Source organism: Pleurodeles waltl, chromosome 6 (genome assembly GCF_031143425.1).
Source record: "Pleurodeles waltl isolate 20211129_DDA chromosome 6, aPleWal1.hap1.20221129, whole genome shotgun sequence".
Taxonomy (NCBI): Eukaryota; Metazoa; Chordata; class Amphibia; order Caudata; family Salamandridae; genus Pleurodeles; species Pleurodeles waltl.
Genome location: NC_090445.1, coordinates 83,724,773 through 83,746,333, shown reverse-complemented (window position 1 = coordinate 83,746,333; position 21,561 = coordinate 83,724,773). Strand labels below are relative to the sequence as shown.

General features: G+C 52.0%; 8 non-coding genes across 8 annotated transcripts; all 8 read right to left on the bottom strand.

Moving 5' to 3' along the window:
• Positions 1-435: 435 nt before the first annotated feature.
• On the bottom strand, positions 436-508 carry TRNAK-CUU (transfer RNA lysine (anticodon CUU)). The gene has a single exon. It is a non-coding gene; the product is annotated as a tRNA-Lys (tRNA).
• A 743-nt stretch (positions 509-1,251) lies between these two features.
• Positions 1,252-1,324, bottom strand: TRNAK-CUU (transfer RNA lysine (anticodon CUU)). The gene has a single exon. It is a non-coding gene; the product is annotated as a tRNA-Lys (tRNA).
• Positions 1,325-2,882: 1,558 nt separating this feature from the next.
• On the bottom strand, positions 2,883-2,955 carry TRNAE-CUC (transfer RNA glutamic acid (anticodon CUC)). Its single transcript has one exon. It is a non-coding gene; the product is annotated as a tRNA-Glu (tRNA).
• A 2,375-nt stretch (positions 2,956-5,330) lies between these two features.
• Positions 5,331-5,403, bottom strand: TRNAK-CUU (transfer RNA lysine (anticodon CUU)). Its single transcript has one exon. It is a non-coding gene; the product is annotated as a tRNA-Lys (tRNA).
• An 8,883-nt stretch (positions 5,404-14,286) lies between these two features.
• Positions 14,287-14,359, bottom strand: TRNAE-CUC (transfer RNA glutamic acid (anticodon CUC)). Its single transcript has one exon. It is a non-coding gene; the product is annotated as a tRNA-Glu (tRNA).
• Positions 14,360-16,735: 2,376 nt separating this feature from the next.
• Positions 16,736-16,808, bottom strand: TRNAK-CUU (transfer RNA lysine (anticodon CUU)). The gene has a single exon. It is a non-coding gene; the product is annotated as a tRNA-Lys (tRNA).
• A 744-nt stretch (positions 16,809-17,552) lies between these two features.
• TRNAK-CUU (transfer RNA lysine (anticodon CUU)) lies at positions 17,553-17,625 on the bottom strand. Its single transcript has one exon. It is a non-coding gene; the product is annotated as a tRNA-Lys (tRNA).
• Positions 17,626-19,179: 1,554 nt separating this feature from the next.
• On the bottom strand, positions 19,180-19,252 carry TRNAK-CUU (transfer RNA lysine (anticodon CUU)). The gene has a single exon. It is a non-coding gene; the product is annotated as a tRNA-Lys (tRNA).
• Positions 19,253-21,561: the final 2,309 nt, after the last annotated feature.

The window sequence follows — 21,561 nt, the reverse complement described above, 5'->3', positions numbered from 1 at the left end:
AGGCTGCCGGAATTTCCGAGCGGTGTAAGGTGCCACATTCAAGAGCAGTATCTTCCCCAATCCCGTAATCAATTCCCGCTGCCGACATAAAGTAGTTTTCATACCTACTTTAATCATAACACCAGCGGGGATTAGACCTTAAACTCCTCTTTTTGAAAGGATGGGGGGGGACAGGACCGACCGGAGCGGACTCCGAGCTCGCTGTAAGCACGGGCGGCTCAGGCTAGGAAAGGGCGCAGGAAAGGCTCGGACTAGGACCGCTCCCAGCGGCGCCTCCCAGGGTGGGAAGTGCTGCGTTGTGTGGAGTCCTGTGGGAATCGTGAGGCAAACTGCAGGATGTGTGTGTGTGTGTGTAGTTTTAAGCCTCAGCGAAATATCTGAAAAAGGTGAGAGTTAATGTTAAACCCAAAAATGGATAAGCCTTTAAAAGCATCACGCCCAACGTGGGGCTCGAACCCACGACCCTGAGATTAAGAGTCTCATGCTCTACCGACTGAGCTAGCCGGGCTGGTGTGCCTATGTCATTTCACACATCCTCTGTGTGTTCTTTGTGAGGAAGTAGTGTGTGGTTATCCCAGGAGGCCCCTTTGTTTCATTTTCTCTGCTGCTGACTCGACACAGGCACCTTTCTCTTTCTCCATCTCTCGCTCTACCCCAGTCTTATGTCCCCATCAGTCTCTCTGGAGCTCACTCTGGTACATACATGCATCTGTCCTCTCAACCTGTCTCTGGGCACATACTTAAATGTCCAGTAGAGAACAGTGTGAACTCTCCCTGTTTCGCGAGGTGGCAGTCAGCCTCCAGAGCTGTGTTCCGCTGGCTGCCGGAATGGCCGAGCGGTGTAAGGTGCCACATTCTAGAGCATTATCGTCCCCAGTCCCGTGATCAAATCCTACTGCTGACATAAAGTAGTTTTCATACCTACTTTAGTCATAACACCAGCGGGGATGAGACCTTAAACTCCTCTTTTTGAAAGGATGGGGGGGGACAGGACGGACCGGAGCAGACTCCGAGCTCGCTGAAAGCACGGGCGGCTCAGGCTAGGAGAGGGCGCAGGAAAGGCTGGGCCTAGGACCGCTCCCAGCGGCACCTCCCAGGGCTGGAAGTGCTGCGTTGTGTGGAGTCCTGTGGGAATCGTGAGGCAAACGGCAGGAATTGTGTGTGTGTGTCGTTTTAAGCCTCAGCGAAATATCTGAAAAAGGTGATAGTTAATGTTAAACCCGAAAATGGAGAAGCCTTTAAAAAGCATCACGCCCAACGTGGGGCTCGAACCCACGACCCTGAGATTAAGAGTCTCATGCTCTACCGACTGAGCTAGCCGGGCTGCTGTGCCTATGTTGTTTCGCACAACCTCTGTGTGTTCTTTGTGAGGAAGTATTGTGTGGTTATCCCAGGAGGCCCCTTTGTTTCATTTTCTCTGCTGCTGACTCGACACAGGCACCTTTCTCTTTCTCCATCTCTCGCTCTACCCCAGTCTTATGTCCCCATCAGTCTCTCTGGAGCTCACTCTGGTACATACATGCATCTGTCCTCTCAACCTGTCTCTGGGCACATACTTGAATGTCTAGTAGAGAACAGTGTGAACTCTCCCTGTTTCGCGAGGTGGCAGTCAGCCTCCAGAGCTGTGTTCGGGAGGCTGCCGGAATTTCCGAGCGGTGTAAGGCTCCACATTCTAGAGCAGTATCTTCCCCAGTCCCGTGATCAATTCCCGCTGCCGACATAAAGTAGTTTTCATACCTACTTTAATCATAACACCAGCGGGGATGAGACCTTAAACTCCTCTTTTGAAAGGATGTGGGGAGACAGGACGGACCGGAGCGGACTCCGAGCTCGCTGTAAGCACGGGCAGCTCAAGCTAGGAAAGGGCGCAGGAAAGGCTCGGCCTAGGACCGCAACCAGCGGCACCTCCCAGGGTGGGAAGTGCTGCGTTGTGTGGAGTCCTGTGGGAATCGTGAGGCAAACTGCAGGATGTGTGTGTGTGTAGTTTTAAGCCTCAGTGAAATATCTGAAAAAGGTGAGAGTTAATGTTAAACCCGAAAATGGAGAAGCCTTTAAAAAGCATCATGCCCAACGTGGGGCTCAAACCCACGACCCTGAGATTAAGAGGCTCATGCTCTACCGACTGAGCTAGCCAGGCTGCTGTGCCTGTGTCATTTCACACACCCTCTGTGTGTTCTTTGTGAGGAAGTAGTGTGTGGTTATCCCAGGAGGCCCCTTTGTTTCATTTTCTCTGCTGCTGACTCGACACAGGCACCTTTCTCTTTCGCCATCTCTCGCTCAACCCCAGTCTTATGTCCCCATCAGTCTCTCTGGAGCTCACTCTGGTAAATACATGCATCTGTCCTCTCAACCTGTCTCTGGGCACATACTTAAATGTCCAGTAGAGAACAGTGTGAACTCTCCCTGTTTCGCAAGGTGGCAGTCAGCCTCCAGAGGCGTGTTTTGGAGGCTGCCGGAATGGCTGAGTGGTGTAAGCCGCCACATTCAAGAGCAGTATCTTCCCCAGTCCTGTGATCAAATCCCGCTGCCGACATAAAGTAGTTTTCATACCTACTTTAATCATAACACCAGCGGAGATGAGACCTTAAACTCCTCTTTTTGAAAGGATGGGGGGGGGCGGACAGGACGGACCGGAGCGGACTCCGACCTCGCTGTAAGCACGGACGGCTCAGGCTAGGAGAGGGCGCAGGAAAGGCTCGGCCTAGGACCACTCCCAGCGGCGCCTCCCAGGGCTGGAAGTGCTGCGTTGTGTGGAGTCCTGTGGGAATCGTGAGGCAAACGGCAGGATGTGTGTTTGTGTAGTTTTAAGCCTCAGCAAAATATCTGAAAAAGGTGAGAGTTAATGTTAAACCCGAAAATGGATAAGCCTTTAAAAAGAATCACGCCCAACATGGGGCTCAAACCCACGACCCTGAGATTGAGAGTCTTATGCTCTACCGACTGAGCTAGCCAGGCTGCTGTGCCTGGGTTGTTTCACACACCCTCTGTGTGTTCTCTGTGAGGAAGTAGTGTGTGGTTATCCCAGGAGGCCCCTTTGTTTCATTTTCTCTGCTGCTGACTCGACACAGGCACCTTTCTCTTTCTCCATCTCTCGCTCTACCCCAGTCTTATGTCCCCATCAGTCTCTCTGGAGCTCACTCTGGTACATACATGCATCTGTCCTCTCAACCTGTCTCTGGGCACATACTTAAATGTCCAGTAGAGAACAGTGTGAACTCTCCCTGTTTCGCGAGGTGGCAGTCAGCCTCCAGAGCCGTGTTCCGGAGGCTGCCGGAATGGCCGTGCGGTGTAAGGTGCCATATTCAAGAGCACTATCTTCCCCAGTCCCGTGATCAAATCCTGCTGCCGACATAAAGTAGTTTTCATACCTACTTTAATCATAACACCAGCGGGGATGAGACCTTAAACTCCTCTTTTTGAAAGGATGAGGGGGGGACAGGACGGACAGGAGCGGACTCCGAGCTCGCTGTAAGCACGGGCGGCTCAGGCTAGGAAAGGGCGCAGGAAAGGCTCGGCCTAGGACCGCCTCCAGCGGCGCCTCCCAGGGCGGGAAGTGCTGCGTTGTGTGGAGTCCTGTGGAAATCGTGAGGCAAACTGCAGGATGTGTGTGTGTGTAGTTTTAAGCCTCAGCGAAATATCTGAAAAAGGTGAGAGTTAATGTTAAACCCAAAAATGGTGAAGCCTTTAAAAAACATCACGCCATCGTGGGGCTCGAACCCACAACCCTGAGATTAAGAGTCTCATGTTCTACCAACTGAGCTAGCCGGCCTGCTGCGCCTTTGTCATTTCACACACCCTCTGTGTGTTCTTTGTGAGGAAGTAGTGTGTGGTTATCCCAGGAGGCCCCTTTGTTTCATTTTCTCTGCTGCTGACTCGACACAGGCACCTTTCTCTTTCTCCATCTCTCGCTCTACCCCAGTCATATGGCCCCATCAGTCTCTCTGGAGCTCACTCTGGTACATACATTCATCTGTCCTCTCAACCTGTCTCTGGGCACATACTTAAATGTCCAGTAGAGAACAGTGTGAACTCTCCCTGTTTCGCGAGGTGGCAGTCAGCCTCCAGAGCGGTGTTCAGGAGGCTGCTGGAATGGCCGTGCGGTGTAAGGTGCCACATTCTAGAACAGTACCGTCCCCAGTCCCGTGATCAAATCCCGCTGCCGACAAAAGGTAGTTTTCATACCTACTTTAATCATAACACCAGCAGGGATGAGACCTTAAACTCTTCTTTTTGAAAGGATGGGGGGTGACAGGACGGACCGGAGCGGACTCCGAGCTCGCTGTAAGCACGGGCGGCTCAGGCTAGGAAAGGGCGCAGGAAAGGTTCGGCCTAGGACCGCTCCCAGCGGCGCCTTCCTGGGCTGGAAGTGCTGCGTTGTGTGGAGTCCTGTGGGAATCGTGAGGCAAACTGCAGTATGTGTGTGTGTGTGTGTAGTTTTAAGCCTCAACGAAATATCTGAAAAAGGTGAGAGTTAATGTTAATCCTGAAAATGGAGAAGCCTTTAAAATGCATCACGCCTAACGTGGGGCTCGAACCCACAACCCTGAGATTAAGAGTCTCATGCTCTTCCGACTGAGCTAGCCGGGTTGCTTTGCCTATGTCATTTCACACACACTCTGTGTGTTCTTTGTGAGGAAGTAGTGTGTGGTTATCCCAGGAGGCCCCTTTGTTTCATTTTCTCTGCTGCTGACTCGACACAGGCACCTTTCTCTTTCTCCCTCTCTCGCTCTACCCCAGTCATATGGCCCCATCAGTCTCTCTGGAGCTCACTCTGGTACATACATTCATCTGTCCTCTCAACCTGTCTCTGGGCACATACTTAAATGTCCAGTAGAGAACAGTTTGAACTCTCCCTGTTTCGCGAGGTGGTAGTCAGCCTCCAGAGCTGTGTTCCGCTGGCTGCCGGAATGGCCGAGCGGTGTAAGGTGCCACATTCTAGAGCATTATCGTCCCCAGTCCCGTGATCAAATCCTACTGCTGACATAAAGTAGTTTTCATACCTACTTTAGTCATAACACCAGCGGGGATGAGACCTTAAACTCCTCTTTTTGAAAGGATGGGGGGGGACAGGACGGACCGGAGCAGACTCCGAGCTCGCTGTAAGCACGGGCGGCTCAGGCTAGGAGAGGGCGCAGGAAAGGCTGGGCCTAGGACCGCTCCCAGCGGCACCTCCCAGGGCTGGAAGTGCTGCGTTGTGTGGAGTCCTGTGGGAATCGTGAGGCAAACGGCAGGATGTGTGTGTGTGTGTCGTTTTAAGCCTCAGCGAAATATCTGAAAAAGGTGATAGTTAATGTTAAACCCGAAAATGGAGAAGCCTTTAAAAAGCATCACGCCCGACGTGGGGCTCGAACCCACGACCCTGAGATTAAGAGTCTCATGCTCTACCGACTGAGCTAGCCGGGCTGCTGTGCCTATGTTGTTTCGCACAACCTCTGTGTGTTCTTTGTGAGGAAGTATTGTGTGGTTATCCCAGGAGGCCCCTTTGTTTCATTTTCTCTGCTGCTGACTCGACACAGGCACCTTTCTCTTTCTCCATCTCTCGCTCTACCCCAGTCTTATGTCCCCATCAGTCTCTCTGGAGCTCACTCTGGTACATACATGCATCTGTCCACCCAACCTGTCTCTGGGCACATACTTGAATGTCTAGTAGAGAACAGTGTGAACTCTCCCTGTTTCGCGAGGTGGCAGTCAGCCTCCAGAGCTGTGTTCGGGAGGCTGCCGGAATTTCCGAGCGGTGTAAGGCTCCACATTCTAGAGCAGTATCTTCCCCAGTCCCGTGATCAATTCCCGCTGCCGACATAAAGTAGTTTTCATACCTACTTTAATCATAACACCAGCGGGGATGAGACCTTAAACTCCTCTTTTGAAAGGATGTGGGGAGACAGGACGGACCGGAGCGGACTCCGAGCTCGCTGTAAGCACGGGCAGCTCAAGCTAGGAAAGGGCGCAGGAAAGGCTCGGCCTAGGACCGCAACCAGCGGCACCTCCCAGGGTGGGAAGTGCTGCGTTGTGTGGAGTCCTGTGGGAATCGTGAGGCAAACTGCAGGATGTGTGTGTGTGTAGTTTTAAGCCTCAGTGAAATATCTGAAAAAGGTGAGAGTTAATGTTAAACCCGAAAATGGAGAAGCCTTTAAAAAGCATCATGCCCAACGTGGGGCTCAAACCCACGACCCTGAGATTAAGAGGCTCATGCTCTACCGACTGAGCTAGCCAGGCTGCTGTGCCTGTGTCATTTCACACACCCTCTGTGTGTTCTTTGTGAGGAAGTAGTGTGTGGTTATCCCAGGAGGCCCCTTTGTTTCATTTTCTCTGCTGCTGACTCGACACAGGCACCTTTCTCTTTCGCCATCTCTCGCTCTACCCCAGTCTTATGTCCCCATCAGTCTCTCTGGAGCTCACTCTGGTAAATACATGCATCTGTCCTCTCAACCTGTCTCTGGGCACATACTTAAATGTCCAGTAGAGAACAGTGTGAACTCTCCCTGTTTCGCAAGGTGGCAGTCAGCTTCCAGAGCCTTGTTTCGGAGGCTGCCGGAATGGCCGAGCGGTGTAAGGTGCCACATTCAAGAGCCGTATCTTCCCCAGTCCCGTGATCAAATCCCGCTGCTGACATAAAGTAGTTTTCATACCTACTTTAATCATAACACCAGCAGGGATGAGACCTTAAACTCCTCTTTTTGAAAGGATTGGGGGGGGGACAGGACGGACCGGAGCGGACTCCGATCTCGCTGTAAGCCCGGGCGGCTCAGGCTAGGAAAGAGCGCAGGAAAGGCTCGGTCTAGGACCGCTCCCAGCGGCGCCTCCCAGGGCGGGAAGTGCTGCGTTGTGTGGAGTCCTGTGGGAATCGTGAGGCAAACTGCAGGATGTGTGTGTGTGTGTAGTTTTAAGCCTCAGCGAAATATCTGAAAAAGTTGAGAGTTAATGTTAAACCCGAAAATGGAGAAGCCTTTAAAAAGTATCACACCCAACGTGGGGCTTGAACCCACAACCCTGAAATTAAGTCTCATGCTCTACCAACTGAGCTAGCCGGGCTGCTGTTACTATGTAATTTCACACACCCTCTGTGTGTTCTTTGTGAGGAAGTAGTGTGTGGTTATCCCAGGAGGCCCCTAGGTTTCATTTTCTCTGCTGCTGACTCGATACAGGCACCTCTCTCTTTCTCCATCTCTCGCTCTACTCCAGTCTTATGTCCCCATCAGTCTCTCGGGAGCTCACTCTAGTACATACATGCATCTGTCGTCTCAACATGTCTCTGGGCACATACTTAAATTTCCAGTAGAGAACAGTGTGAGCTCTCCCTGTTTTGCGAGGTGGCAGTCAGCCTCCAGAGCGGTGATCCGGAGGCTGCCCGAATGGCCGAGCGGTGTAAGGTGCCACATTCTAGAGCAGTACCGTCCCCAGTCCCGTGATCAAATCCCGCTGCCGACAAAAGGTAGTTTTCATACCTACTTTAATCATAACACCAGCAGGGATGAGACCTTAAACTCTTCTTTTTGAAAGGATGGGGGGGACAGGACGGACCGGAGCGGACTCCGAGCTCGCTGTAAGCACGGGCGGCTCAGGCTAGGAAAGGGCGCAGGAAAGTCTCGGCCTAGGACCGCTCCCAGCGGCGCCTCCCAGGGCGGAAAGTGCTGCGTTGTGTGGAGTCCTGTGGGAATCGTGAGGCAAACAGCAGGATGTGTGTGTGTGTAGTTTTAAGCCTCAGCGAAATATCTGAAAAAGGTGAGAGTTAATGTTAAACCCGAAAATGGATAAGCCTTTAAAAAGCATCACGCCCAATGGGGGGCTGAAACCCACGACCCTGAGCTTAAGAGTCTCATGCTCTACCGACTGAGCTAGCCGGGCTGCTGTGCCTATGTCATTTCAGACATCCTCTGTGTGTTCTTTGTGAGGAAGTAGTGTGTGGTTATCCCAGGAGGCCCCTTTGTTTCATTTTCTCTGCTGTTGACTCGACACAGGCACCTTTCTCTTTCTCCATCTCTCGCTCTACCCCAGTCTTATGTCCCCATCAGTCTCTCTGGAGCTCACTCTGGTACATACATGCATCTGTCCTCTCAACCTGTCTCTGGGCACATACTTAAATGTCCAGTAGAGAACAGTGTGAACTCTCCCTGTTTCGCGAGGTGGCAGTCAGCTTCCAGAACCATGTTCCGGAGGCTGCCGGAATGGCCGAGCGGTGTAAGGTGCCACAATCAAGAGCATTATCTTCCCCAGTCCTGTGATCAAATCCTGCTGCAGACATAAAGTAGTTTTCATACCTACTTTAATCATAACACCAGCGGGGATGAGACCTTAAACTCCTCTTTTTGAAAGGATGGGGGGGGACAGGACGGACCGGAGTGGACTCCGAGCTCACTGTAAGCACGCGTGGCTCATGCTAGGAAAGGGGGCAGGAAAGGCTCGGCCTAGGACCGCTCCCAGCGGCGCCTCCCAGTGCGGGAAGTGCTGCGTTGTGTGGATTCCTGTGGCAATTGTGAGGCAAACTGCAGGATGTGTGTGTGTGTAGTTTTAAGCCTCAGCGCAATATATCTGAAAAAGGTGAGAGTTAATGTTAAACCTGAAAATGGAGAAGCCTTTAAAAAGCATCACACCCAACGTGGGGCTCAAACCCACAACCCTCAGATTAAGAGTCTCATGCTCTACCGACTGAGCTAGCCGGGCTGCTGTGTCTATGTTGTTTCAAACACCCTCTGTGTGTTCTTTGTGAGGAATTATTGTGTGGTTATCCCAGGAGGCCCCTTTGTTTCATTTTCTCTGCTGCTGACTCGACACAGGCACCTTTCTCTTTCTCCATCTCTCGCTCTACTGCAGTCTTATGTCCCCATCAGTCTCTCTGGAGCTCATTCTGGTACATACATGCATCTGTCCTCTCAACCTGTCTCTGGGCACATACTTAAATGTCCAGTAGAGAACAGTGTGAACTCTCCCTGTTTCACGAGCTGGCAGTCAGCCTCCAGAGCTGTGCTCCGAAGGCTACTGGAATGGCCGAGAGGTGTAAGGCGCCACAGTCAAGAGGAGTATCTTCCCCAGTCCCGTGATCAAATCCCGCTGCTGAAATAAAGTAGATTTCATACCTACTTTAATCATAACACCAGCGGGGATGAGACCTTAAACTTCTCTTTTCGAAAGATTGGGGGGGGACAGGACGGACCGGAGCGGACTCCGAGCTCGCTGTAAGCATGGGCTGCTCAGGATAGGAAAGGGCGCAGGAAAGGCTCGGCCTAGGACCGCTCCCAGCGGTGCCTCCCAGGGCGGGAAGAGCTATGTTGTGAGGAGTCCTGTGGGAATCGTGAGGCAAACTGCACGATGTGTGTGTGTGTAGTTTTAAGCCTCAGCGAAATATCTGAAAAAGGTGAGAGTTAATGTTAAACCCGAAAATGGATAAGCCTTTAAAAAGCATCACGCCCAACGTGGGGCTCGAACCCACAACCCTGAGATCAAGAGTCTCATGCTCTACCAACTGAGCTAGCCGGGTTGCTGTGCCTATGTTATTTCACACATCCTCTATGTTCTTTGTGAGGAAGTAGTGTGTGGTTATCCCAGGAGGCCCCTTTGTTTCATTTTCTCTGCTGTTGACTCGACACAGGCACCTTTCTCTTTCTCCATCTCTCGCTCTACCCCAGTCTTATGTCCCCATCAGTCTCTCTGGAGCTCACTCTGATACATACATGCATCTGTCCTCTCAACCTGTCTCTGGGCACATACTTAAATGTCCAGTAGAGAACAGTGTGAACTCTCCCTGTTTCGCGAGGTGGCAGTCAGCTTCCAGAGCCGTGTTCTGGAGGCTGCTGGAATGGCCGAGCGGTGTAAGGCGCCAGATTCAACAGCAGTATCTTCCCCAGTCCTGTGATCAAATCCCGCTGCCGACATAAAGTAGTGTTCATACCTACTTTAATCATAACACCAGTGGGGATGAGACCTTAAACTCCTCCTTTTTTAAAGGATGGGGGGGGGGACAGGACGGACCGGAGCGGACTCCGTGCTCGCTGTAAGCACGGGCGGCTCAGGCTAGGAAAGCGCGCAGGAAAGGCTCGGCCTAGGACCGCTCCCAGGGCGGGAAGTGCTGCGTTGTGTGGAGTCCTGTGGGAATCGTGAGGTAAACTGCAGGATGTGTGTGTGTGTAGTTTTAAACCTCAGCGAAATATCTGAAAAAGGTGAGAGTTAATGTTAAACCCGAAAATGGAGAAGCCTTTAAAAAGCATCACACCCAACGTGGGGCTCAAACCCACAACCCTCAGATTAAGAGTCTCATGCTCTACCGACTGAACGGCCGCGCTGCTGTGTCTATGTCGTTTCAAACACCCTCTGTGTGTTCTTTGTGAGGAAGTAGTGTGTGGTTATCCCAGGAGGCCCCTTTGTTTCATTTTCTCTGCTGCTGACTCGACACAGGCACCTTTCTCTTTCTAAATCTCTCGCTCTACCCCAGTCTTATGTCCCCATCAGTCTCTCTGGAGCTCACTCTGGTACATACATGCATCTGTCCTCTCAACCTGTCTCTGGGCACATACTTAAATGTCCAGTAGAGAACAGTGTGAACTCTCCCTGTTTCGCGAGGTGGCAGTCAGCCTCCAGAGCTGTGTTCCGCTGGCTGCTGGAATGGCCGAGCGGTGTAAGGTGCCACATTCTAGAGCATTATCGTCCCCAGTCCCGTGATCAAATCCTACTGCTGACATAAAGTAGTTTTCATACCTACTTTAGTAATAACACCAGCGGGGATGAGACCTTAAACTCCTCTTTTTGAAAGGATGGGGGGGGGACAGGACGGACCGGAGCAGACTCCGAGCTCGCTGTAAGCACGGGCGGCTCAGGCTAGGAGAGGGCGCAGGAAAGGCTGGGCCTAGGACCGCTCCCAGCGGCGCCTCCCAGGGCTGGAAGTGCTGCGTTGTGTGGAGTCCTGTGGGAATCGTGAGGCAAACGGCAGGATGTGTGTGTGTGTGTCGTTTTAAGCCTCAGCGAAATATCTGAAAAAGGTGATAGTTAATGTTAAACCCGAAAATGGAGAAGCCTTTAAAAAGCATCACCCCCAACCTGGGGCTCGAACCCACAACCCTGAGATTAAGAGTCTCATGCTCTATCGACTGAGCTAGCCGGGCTGCTGTGCCTATGTTGTTTCGCACAACCTCTGTGTGTTCTTTGTGAGGAAGTAGTGTGTGGTTATCCCAGGAGGCCCCTTTGTTTCATTTTCTCTGCTGCTGACTCGACACAGGCACCTTTCTCTTTCTCCATCTCTCGCTCTACCCCAGTCTTATGTCCCCATCAGTCTCTCTGGAGCTCACTCTGGTACATACATGCATCTGTCCTCTCAACCTGTCTCTGGGCACATACTTGAATGTCTAGTAGAGAACAGTGTGAACTCTCCCTGTTTCGCGAGGTGGCAGTCAGCCTCCAGAGCTGTGTTCGGGAGGCTGCCGGAATTTCCGAGCGGTGTAAGGCTCCACATTCTAGAGCAGTATCTTCCCCAGTCCCGTGATCAATTCCCGCTGCCGACATAAAGTAGTTTTCATACCTACTTTAATCATAACACCAGCGGGGATGAGACCTTAAACTCCTCTTTTTGAAAGGATGTGGGGAGACAGGACGGACCGGAGCGGACTCCGAGCTCGCTGTAAGCACGGGCAGCTCAAGCTAGGAAAGGGCGCAGGAAAGGCTCGGCCTAGGACCGCAAGCAGCGGCACCTCCCAGGGTGGGAAGTGCTGCGTTGTGTGGAGTCCTGTGGGAATCGTGAGGCAAACTGCAGGGTGTGTGTGTGTGTAGTTTTAAGCCTCAGCGAAATATCCGAAAAAGGTGAGAGTTAATGTTAAACCCGAAAATGGAGAAGCCTTTAAAAAGCATCACCCCCAACATGGGGCTCAAACCCAGGACCCTGAGATTAAGAGTCTCAAGCTCTACCGACTGAGCTAGCCGGGCTGCTGTGCCTATTTCATTTCACGCATCCTCTGTGTGTTCTTTGTGAGGAAATAGTGTGTGGTTATCCCAGGAGGCCCCTTTGTTTCATTTTCTCTACTGCTGACTCGACACAGGCACCTTTCTCTTTCTCCATCTCTCGCTCTACCCCAGTCTTATGTCCCCATCAGTCTCTCTGGAGCTCACTCTGGTACATACATGCATCTGTCCTCTAAACCTGTCTCTGGGCACATACTTAAATGTCCAGTAGAGAACAGTGTGAACTCTCCCTGTTTCGCGAGGTGGCAGTCAGTTTCCAGAGGCATGTTTTGGAGGCTGCCGGAATGGCCGAGTGGTGTAAGGTGCCACATTCAAGAGCATTATCTTCTCCAGTCCCGTGATCAAATCCCGCTGCCGACATAAAGTAGTTTTCATACCTACTTTAATCATAACACCAGCGGGATGAGACCTTAAACTCCTCTTTTTGAAAGGATGGGGGGGGGACAGGACGGACCGGAGCGGACTCCGAGCTCACTGTAGGTACGGGCGGCTCAGGCTAGGAAAAGGTGCAGGAAAGGCTCGGCCTAGGACCGCTCCCAGCGGCGCCTCCCAGGGCGGGAAGTGCTGCGTTGTGTGGGGTCCTGTGGGAATTGTGAGGCAAACTGCAGGATGTGTGTGTGTGTGTAGTTTTAAGCCTCAGTGAAATATCTGAAAAAGGTGAGAGTTAATGTTAAACCCGAAAATGGAGAAGCCTTTAAAAAGCATCATGCCCAACGTGGGGCTCAAACCCACGACCCTGAGATTAAGAGGCTCATGCTCTACCGACTGAGCTAGCCAGGCTGCTGTGCCTATGTCATTTCACACACCCTCTGTGTGTTCTTTGTGAGGAAGTAGTGTGTGGTTATCCCAGGAGGCCCCTTTGTTTCATTTTCTCTGCTGCTGACTCGACACAGGCACCTTTCTCTTTCGCCATCTCTCGCTCTACCCCAGTCTTATGTCCCCATCAGTCTCTCTGGAGCTCACTCTGGTAAATACATGCATCTGTCCTCTCAACCTGTCTCTGGGCACATACTTAAATGTCCAGTAGAGAACAGTGTGAACTCTCCCTGTTTCGCAAGGTGGCAGTCAGCCTCCAGAGCTGTGTTTTGGAGGCTGCCGGAATGGCTGAGCGGTGTAAGCTGCCACATTCAAGAGCAGTATCTTCCCCAGTCCTGTGATCAAATCCCGCTGCCGACATAAAGTAGTTTTCATACCTACTTTAATCATAACACCAGCGGAGATGAGACCTTAAACTCCTTTTTTTGAAAGGATGGGAGGGGGGGGACCGGACGGACCGGAGCGGACTCCGACCTCGCTGTAAGCACGGGCGGCTCAGGCTCGGAAAGGGCGCAGGAAAGGCTCGGCCTAGGACCACTCCCAGCTGCGCCTCCCAGGGCTGGAAGTGCTGCGTTGTGTGGAGTCCTGTGGGAATCGTAAGGCAAACGGCAGGATGTGTGTTTGTGTAGTTTTAAGCCTCAGCAAAATATCTGAAAAAGGTGAGAGTTAATGTTAAACCCGAAAATGGATAAGCCTTTAAAAAGCATTACAACGAACGTGATGCTCGAACCCACGACCCTGAGATTAAGAGTCTCATGCTCTACCGACTGAGCTAGCCGGGCTGCTGTGCCTATGTCATTTCACACATCCTCTGTGTGTTCTTTGTGAGGAAGTAGTGTGTGGTTATCCCAGGAGGCCCCTTTGTTTCATTTTCTCTGCTGCTGACTCGACACAGGCACCTTTCTCTTTCTCCATCTCTCGCTCTACCCCAGTCTTATGTCCCCATCAGTCTCTCTGGAGCTCACTCTGGTACATACATGCATCTGTCCTCTCAACCTGTCTCTGGGCACATACTTAAATGTCCAGTAGAGAACAGTGTGAACTCTCCCTGTTTCGCGAGGTGGCAGTCAGCTTCCAGAGCCTTGTTTCGGAGGCTGCCGGAATGGCCGAGCGGTGTAAGGTGCCACATTCAAGAGCCCTATCTTCCCCAGTCTCGTGATCAAATCCCGCTGCTGACATAAAGTAGTTTTCATACCTACTTTAATCATAACACCAGCGGGGATGAGACCTTAAACTCCTCTTTTTGAAAGGATTGGGGGGGGGACAGGACGGACCGGAGCGGACTCCGATCTCGCTGTAAGCCCGGGCGGCTCAGGCTAGGAAAGAGCGCAGGAAAGGCTCGGTCTAGGACCGCTCCCAGCGGCGCCTCCCAGGGCGGGAAGTGCTGCGTTGTGTGGAGTCCTGTGGGAATCGTGAGGGAAACTGCAGGATGTGTGTGTGTGTGTAGTTTTAAGCCTCAGCGAAATATCTGAAAAAGGTGAGAGTTAATGTTAAACCCGAAAATGGATAAGCCTTTAAAAAGAATCACGCCCAACATGGGGCTCAAACCCACGACCCTGAGATTGAGAGTCTTATGCTCTACTGACTGAGCTAGCCAGGCTGCTGTGCCTGGGTTGTTTCACACACCCTCTGTGTGTTCTCTGTGAGGAAGTAGTGTGTGGTTATCCCAGGAGGCCCCTTTGTTTCATTTTCTCTGCTGCTGACTCGACACAGGCACCTTTCTCTTTCTCCATCTCTCGCTCTACCCCAGTCTTATGTCCCCATCAGTCTCTCTGGAGCTCACTCTGGTACATACATGCATCTGTCCTCTCAACTTGTCTCTGGGCACATACTTAAATGTCCAGTAGAGAACAGTGTGAAATCTCCCTGTTTCGCGAGGTGGCAGTCAGCCTCCAGAGCCGTGTTCCGGAGGCTGCCGGAATGGCCGTGCGGTGTAAGGTGCCATATTCAAGAGCACTATCTTCCCCAGTCCCGTGATCAAATCCTGCTGCCGACATAAAGTAGTTTTCATACCTACTTTAATCATAACACCAGCGGGGATGAGACCTTAAACTCCTCTTTTTGAAAGGATGAGGGGGGGACAGGACGGAGAGGAGCGGACTCCGAGCTCGCTGTAAGCACGGGCGGCTCAGGCTAGGAAAGGGTGCAGGAAAGGCTCGGCCTAGGACCGCTCCCAGCGGCGCCTCCCAGGGCGGGAAGTGCTGCGTTGTGTGGAGTCCTGTGGAAATCGTGAGGCAAACTGCAGGATGTGTGTGTGTGTAGTTTTAAGCCTCAGCGAAATATCTGAAAAAGGTGAGAGTTAATGTTAAACCCAAAAATGGTGAAGCCTTTAAAAAACATCACGCCATTGTGGGGCTCGAACCCACAACCCTGGGATTAAGAGTCTCATGTTCTACCAACTGAGCTAGCCGGCCTGCTGCGCCTTTGTCATTTCACACACCCTCTGTGTGTTCTTTGTGAGGAAGTAGTGTGTGGTTATCCCAGGAGGCCCCTTTGTTTCATTTTCTCTGCTGCTGACTCGACACAGGCACCTTTCTCTTTCTCCATCTCTCGCTCTACCCCAGTCATATGGCCCCATCAGTCTCTCTGGAGCTCACTCTGGTACATACATTCATCTGTCCTCTCAACCTGTCTCTGGGCACATACTTAAATGTCCAGTAGAGAACAGTGTGAACTCTCCCTGTTTCGCGAGGTGGCAGTCAGCCTCCAAAGCGGTGTTCAGGAGGCTGCTGGAATGGCCGTGCGGTGTAAGGTGCCACATTCTAGAGCAGTACCGTCCCCAGTCCCGTGATCAAATCCCGCTGCCGACAAAAGGTAGTTTTCATACCTACTTTAATCATAACACCAGCAGGGATGAGACCTTAAACTCTTCTTTTTGAAAGGATGGGGGGTGACAGGACGGACCGGAGCGGACTCCGAGCTCGCTGTAAGCACGGGCGGCTCAGGCTAGGAAAGGGCGCAGGAAAGGTTCGGCCTAGGACCGCTCCCAGCGGCGCCTTCCTGGGCTGGAAGTGCTGCGTTGTGTGGAGTCCTGTGGGAATCGTGAGGCAAACTGCAGTATGTGTGTGTGTGTGTGTAGTTTTAAGCCTCAACGAAATATCTGAAAAAGGTGAGAGTTAATGTTAATCCTGAAAATGGAGAAGCCTTTAAAATGCATCACGCCTAACGTGGGGCTCGAACCCACAACCCTGAGATTAAGAGTCTCATGCTCTTCCGACTGAGCTAGCCGGGTTGCTTTGCCTATGTTATTTCACACACACTCTGTGTGTTCTTTGTGAGGAAGTAGTGTGTGGTTATCCCAGGAGGCCCCTTTGTTTCATTTTCTCTGCTGCTGACTCGACACAGGCACCTTTCTCTTTCTCCCTCTCTCGCTCTACCCCAGTCATATGGCCCCATCAGTCTCTCTGGAGCTCACTCTGGTACATACATTCATCTGTCCTCTCAACCTGTCTCTGGGCACATACTTAAATGTCCAGTAGAGAACAGTGTGAACTCTCCCTGTTTCGCGAGGTGGCAGTCAGCCTCCAGAGCCGTGTTCCGGAGGCTGCCGGAATTTCCGAGCGGTGTAAGGTGCCACATTCAAGAGCAGTATCTTCCCCAATCCCGTAATCAATTCCCGCTGCCGACATAAAGTAGTTTTCATACCTACTTTAATCATAACACCAGCGGGGATTAGACCTTAAACTCCTCTTTTTGAAAGGATAGGGGGGGACAGGACCGACCGGAGCGGACTCCGAGCTCGCTGTAAGCACGGGCGGCTCAGGCTAGGAAAGGGCGCAGGAAAGGCTCGGCCTAGGACCGCTCCCAGCGGCGCCTCCCAGGGTGGGAAGTGCTGCGTTGTGTGGAGTCCTGTGGGAATCGTGAGGCAAACTGCAGGATGTGTGTGTGTGTGTGTAGTTTTAAGCCTCAGCGAAATATCTGAAAAAGGTGAGAGTTAATGTTAAACCCAAAAATGGATAAGCCTTTAAAAGCATCACGCCCAACGTGGGGCTCGAACCCACGACCCTGAGATTAAGAGTCTCATGCTCTACCGACTGAGCTAGCTGGGCTGGTGTGCCTCTGTCATTTCACACATCCTCTGTGTGTTCTTTGTGAGGAAGTAGTGTGTGGTTATCCCAGGAGGCCCCTTTGTTTCATTTTCTCTGCTGCTGACTCGACACAGGCACCTTTCTCTTTCTCCATCTCTCGCTCTACCCCAGTCTTATGTCCCCATCAGTCTCTCTGGAGCTCACTCTGGTACATACATGCATCTGTCCTCTCAACCTGTCTCTGGGCACATACTTAAATGTCCAGTAGAGAACAGTGTGAACTCTCCCTGTTTCGCGAGGTGGCAGTCAGCCTCCAGAGCTGTGTTCCGCTGGCTGCCGGAATGGCCGAGCGGTGTAAGGTGCCACATTCTAGAGCATTATCGTCTCCAGTCCCGTGATCAAATCCTACTGCTGACATAAAGTAGTTTTCATACCTACTTTAGTCATAACACCAGCGGGGATGAGACCTTAAACTCCTCTTTTTGAAAGGATGGGGGGGGGACAGGACGGACCGGAGCAGACTCCGAGCTCGCTGTAAGCACGGGCGGCTCAGGCTAGGAGAGGGCGCAGGAAAGGCTGGGCCTAGGACCGCTCCCAGCGGCACCTCCCAGGGCTGGAAGTGCTGCGTTGTGTGGAGTCCTGTGGGAATCGTGAGGCAAACGGCAGGATGTGTGTGTGTGTGTCGTTTTAAGCCTCAGCGAAATATCTGAAAAAGGTGATAGTTAATGTTAAACCCGAAAATGGAGAAGCCTTTAAAAAGCATCACACCCAACGTGGGGCTCGAACCCACGACCCTGAGATTAAGAGTCTCATGCTCTACCGACTGAGCTAGCCAGGCTGCTGTGCCTATGTTGTTTCGCACAACCTCTGTGTGTTCTTTGTGAGGAAGTATTGTGTGGTTATCCCAGGAGGCCCCTTTGTTTCATTTTCTCTGCTGCTGACTCGACACAGGCACCTTTCTCTTTCTCCATCTCTCGCTCTACCCCAGTCTTATGTCCCCATCAGTCTCTCTGGAGCTCACTCTGGTACATACATGCATCTGTCCTCTCAACCTGTCTCTGGGCACATACTTGAATGTCTAGTAGAGAACAGTGTGAACTCTCCCTGTTTCGCGAGGTGGCAGTCAGCCTCCAGAGCTGTGTTCGGGAGGCTGCCGGAATTTCCGAGCGGTGTAAGGCTCCACATTCTAGAGCAGTATCTTCCCCAGTCCCGTGATCAATTCCCGCTGCCGACATAAAGTAGTTTTCATACCTACTTTAATCATAACACCAGCGGGGATGAGACCTTAAACTCCTCTTTTGAAAGGATGTGGGGAGACAGGACGGACCGGAGCGGACTCCGAGCTCGCTGTAAGCACGGGCAGCTCAAGCTAGGAAAGGGCGCAGGAAAGGCTCGGCCTAGGACCGCAACCAGCGGCACCTCCCAGGGTGGGAAGTGCTGCGTTGTGTGGAGTCCTGTGGGAATCGTGAGGCAAACTGCAGGGTGTGTGTGTGTGTAGTTTTAAGCCTCAGCGAAATATCCGAAAAAGGTGAGAGTTAATGTTAAACCCGAAAATGGAGAAGCCTTTTAAAAGCATCACCCCCAACGTGGGGCTCGAACCCAGGACCCTGAGATTAAGAGTCTCAAGCTCTACCAACTGAGCTAGCCGGGCTGCTGTGCCTATGTCATTTCACGCATCCTCTGTGTGTTCTTTGTGAGGAAGTAGTGTGTGGTTATCCCAGGAGGCCCCTTTGTTTCATTTTCTCTACTGCTGACTCGACACAGGCACCTTTCTCTTTCTCCATCTCTCGCTCTACCCCAGTCTTATGTCCCCATCAGTCTCTCTGGAGCTCACTCTGGTACATACATGCATCTGTCCTCTAAACCTGTCTCTGGGCACATACTTAAATGTCCAGTAGAGAACAGTGTGAACTCTCCCTGTTTCGCGAGGTGGCAGTCAGTTTCCAGAGGCATGTTCTGGAGGCTGCCGGAATGGCCGAGTGGTGTAAGGTGCCACATTCAAGAGCAGTATCTTCTCCAGTCCCGTGATCAAATCCTGCTGCCGACATAAAGTAGTTTTCATACCTACTTTAATCATAACACCAGCGGGATGAGACCTTAAACTCCTCTTTTTGAAAGGATGGGGGGGGGACAGGACGGACCGGAGCGGACTCCGAGCTCGCTGTAGGTACGGGAGGCTCAGGCTAGGAAAGGGCGCAGGAAAGGCTCGGCCTAGGACCGCTCCCAGCGGCGCCTCCCAGGGCGGGAAGTGCTGCGTTGTGTGGGGTCCTGTGGGAATTGTGAGGCAAACTGCAGGATGTGTGTGTGTGTAGTTTTAAGCCTCAGTGAAATATCTGAAAAAGGTGAGAGTTAATGTTAAACCCGAAAATGGAGAAGCCTTTAAAAAGCATCATGCCCAACGTGGGGCTCAAACCCACGACCCTGAGATTAAGAGTCTCATGCTCTACCGACTGAGCTAGCCGGGCTGCTGTGTCTATGTCATTTCACACATCCTCTGTGTGTTCTTTGTGAGGAAGTAGTGTGTGGTTATCCCAGGAGGCCCCTTTGTTTCATATTCTCTGCTGCTGACTCGACACAGGCACCTTTCTCTTTCTCCATCTCTCGCTCTACCCCAGTCTTATGTCCCCATCAGTCTCTCTGGAGCTCACTCTGGTACATACATGCATCTGTCCTCTCAACCTGTCTCTGGGCACATACTTAAATGTCCAGTAGAGAACAGTGTGAACTCTCCCTGTTTCGCGAGGTGGCAGTCAGCTTCCAGAGCCTTGTTTCGGAGGCTGCCGGAATGGCCGAGCGGTGTAAGGTGCCACATTCAAGAGCCGTATCTTCCCCAGTCCCGTGATCAAATCCCGCTGCTGACATAAAGTAGTTTTCATACCTACTTTAATCATAACACCAGCGGGGATGAGACCTTAAACTCCTCTTTTTGAAAGGATTGGGGGGGGGACAGGACGGACCGGAGCGGACTCCGATCTCGCTGTAAGCCCGGGCGGCTCAGGCTAGGAAAGAGCGCAGGAAAGGCTCGGTCTAGGACCGCTCCCAGCGGCGCCTCCCAGGGCGGGAAGTGCTGCGTTGTGTGGAGTCTTGTGGGAATCGTGAGGCAAACTGCAGGATGTGTGTGTGTGTGTAGTTTTAAGCCTCAGCGAAATATCTGAAAAAGTTGAGAGTTAATGTTAAACCCGAAAATGGAGAAGCCTTTAAAAAGTATCACACCCAACGTGGGGCTTGAACCCACAACCCTGAAATTAAGAGTCTCATGTTCTACCAACTGAGCTAGCCGGGCTGCTGTTACTATGTCATTTCACACACCCTCTGTGTGTTCTTTGTGAGGAAGTAGTGTGTGGTTATCCCAGGAAGCCCCTTTGTTTCATTTTCTCTGCTGCTGACTCGACACAGGCACCTTTCTCTTTCTCCATCTCTCGCTCTACTCCAGTCTTATGTCCCCATCAGTCTCTCTGGAGCTCACTCTGGTACATACATGCATCTGTCGTCTCAACCTGTCTCTGGGCACATACTTAAATGTCCAGTAGAGAACAGTGTGAACTCTCCCTGTTTCGCGAGGTGGCAGTCAGCCTCCAGAGCCGTGTTCCGTAGGCTGCTGGAATGGCCGAGCGGTGTAAGGCGCCACATTCAAGTGCAGTATCTTCCCCAGTACCATGATCAAATCCTGCTGCTGACATAAAGTAGTTTTCATACCTACTTTAATCATAACACCAGAGGGGATGAGACCTTAAACTCCTCTTTTTTAAAGGAGGGGGGGGGGGGCAGGACGGACCGGATCGGACTCCGAGCTCGCTGTAAGTACGGGCGGCTCAGGCTAGGAAAGGGCGCAGGAAAGGCTCGGCCTAGTACCACTCCCAGCGGCGCCTCCCAGGGCGGGAAGTGCTGCGTTGTGTGGAGTCCTGTGGGAATTGTGAGGCAAACTGCAGGATGTGTGTGTGTTTAGTTTTAAGCCTCAGCGAAATATCTGAAAAAGGTGAGAGTTAATGTTAAACCCGAAAATGGAGAAGCCTTTAAAAAGCATCACACCCAACATGGGGCTCGAACCCACGACCCTGAGATTAAGAGTCTCATGCTCTACCGACTGAGATAGCCAGGTTACTGTACCTATGTCATTTCACACACCCTCTGTGTGTTCTTTGTGAGGAATTAGTGTGTGGTTATCCCAGGAGGCCCCTTTGTTTCATTTTCTCTGCTGCTGACTCGACACAGGCACCTTTCTCTTTCTCCATCTCTCGCTCTACCCCAGTCTTATGTCCCCGTCAGTCTCTCTGGAGCTCACTCTGGTACATACATGCATCTGTCCTCTCAACCTGTCTCTGGTCACATACTTAAATGTCCAGTAGAGAACAGTGTGAACTCTCCCTGTTTCGCGAGGAGGCAGTCAGCCTCCAGAGTCGTGTTCCGTAGGCTGCCGGAATGGCCGAGCGGTGTAAGGCGCCACGTTCAAGAGCAGTATCTTCCCCAGTACCGTGATCAAATACCGCTGTTGACATAAAGTAGTTTTCATACATACTTTAATCATAACACCAGCGGGGATTAGACCTTAAACTCCTCTTTTTGAAAGGATGGGGGGGACAGGACGGACCGGAGCGGACTCCGAGCTCGCTGTAAGTACGGGCGGCTCAGGCTAGGAAAGGACTCAGGAAAGGCTCAGCCTAGGACCGCTCCCAGCGGCGCCTCCCAGTAGCAGGAAGTGCTGCGTTGTGTGGAGTCCTGTGGGAATCGTGAGGCAAACTGCAGGATGTGTGTGTGTGTAGTTTTAAGCCTCAGC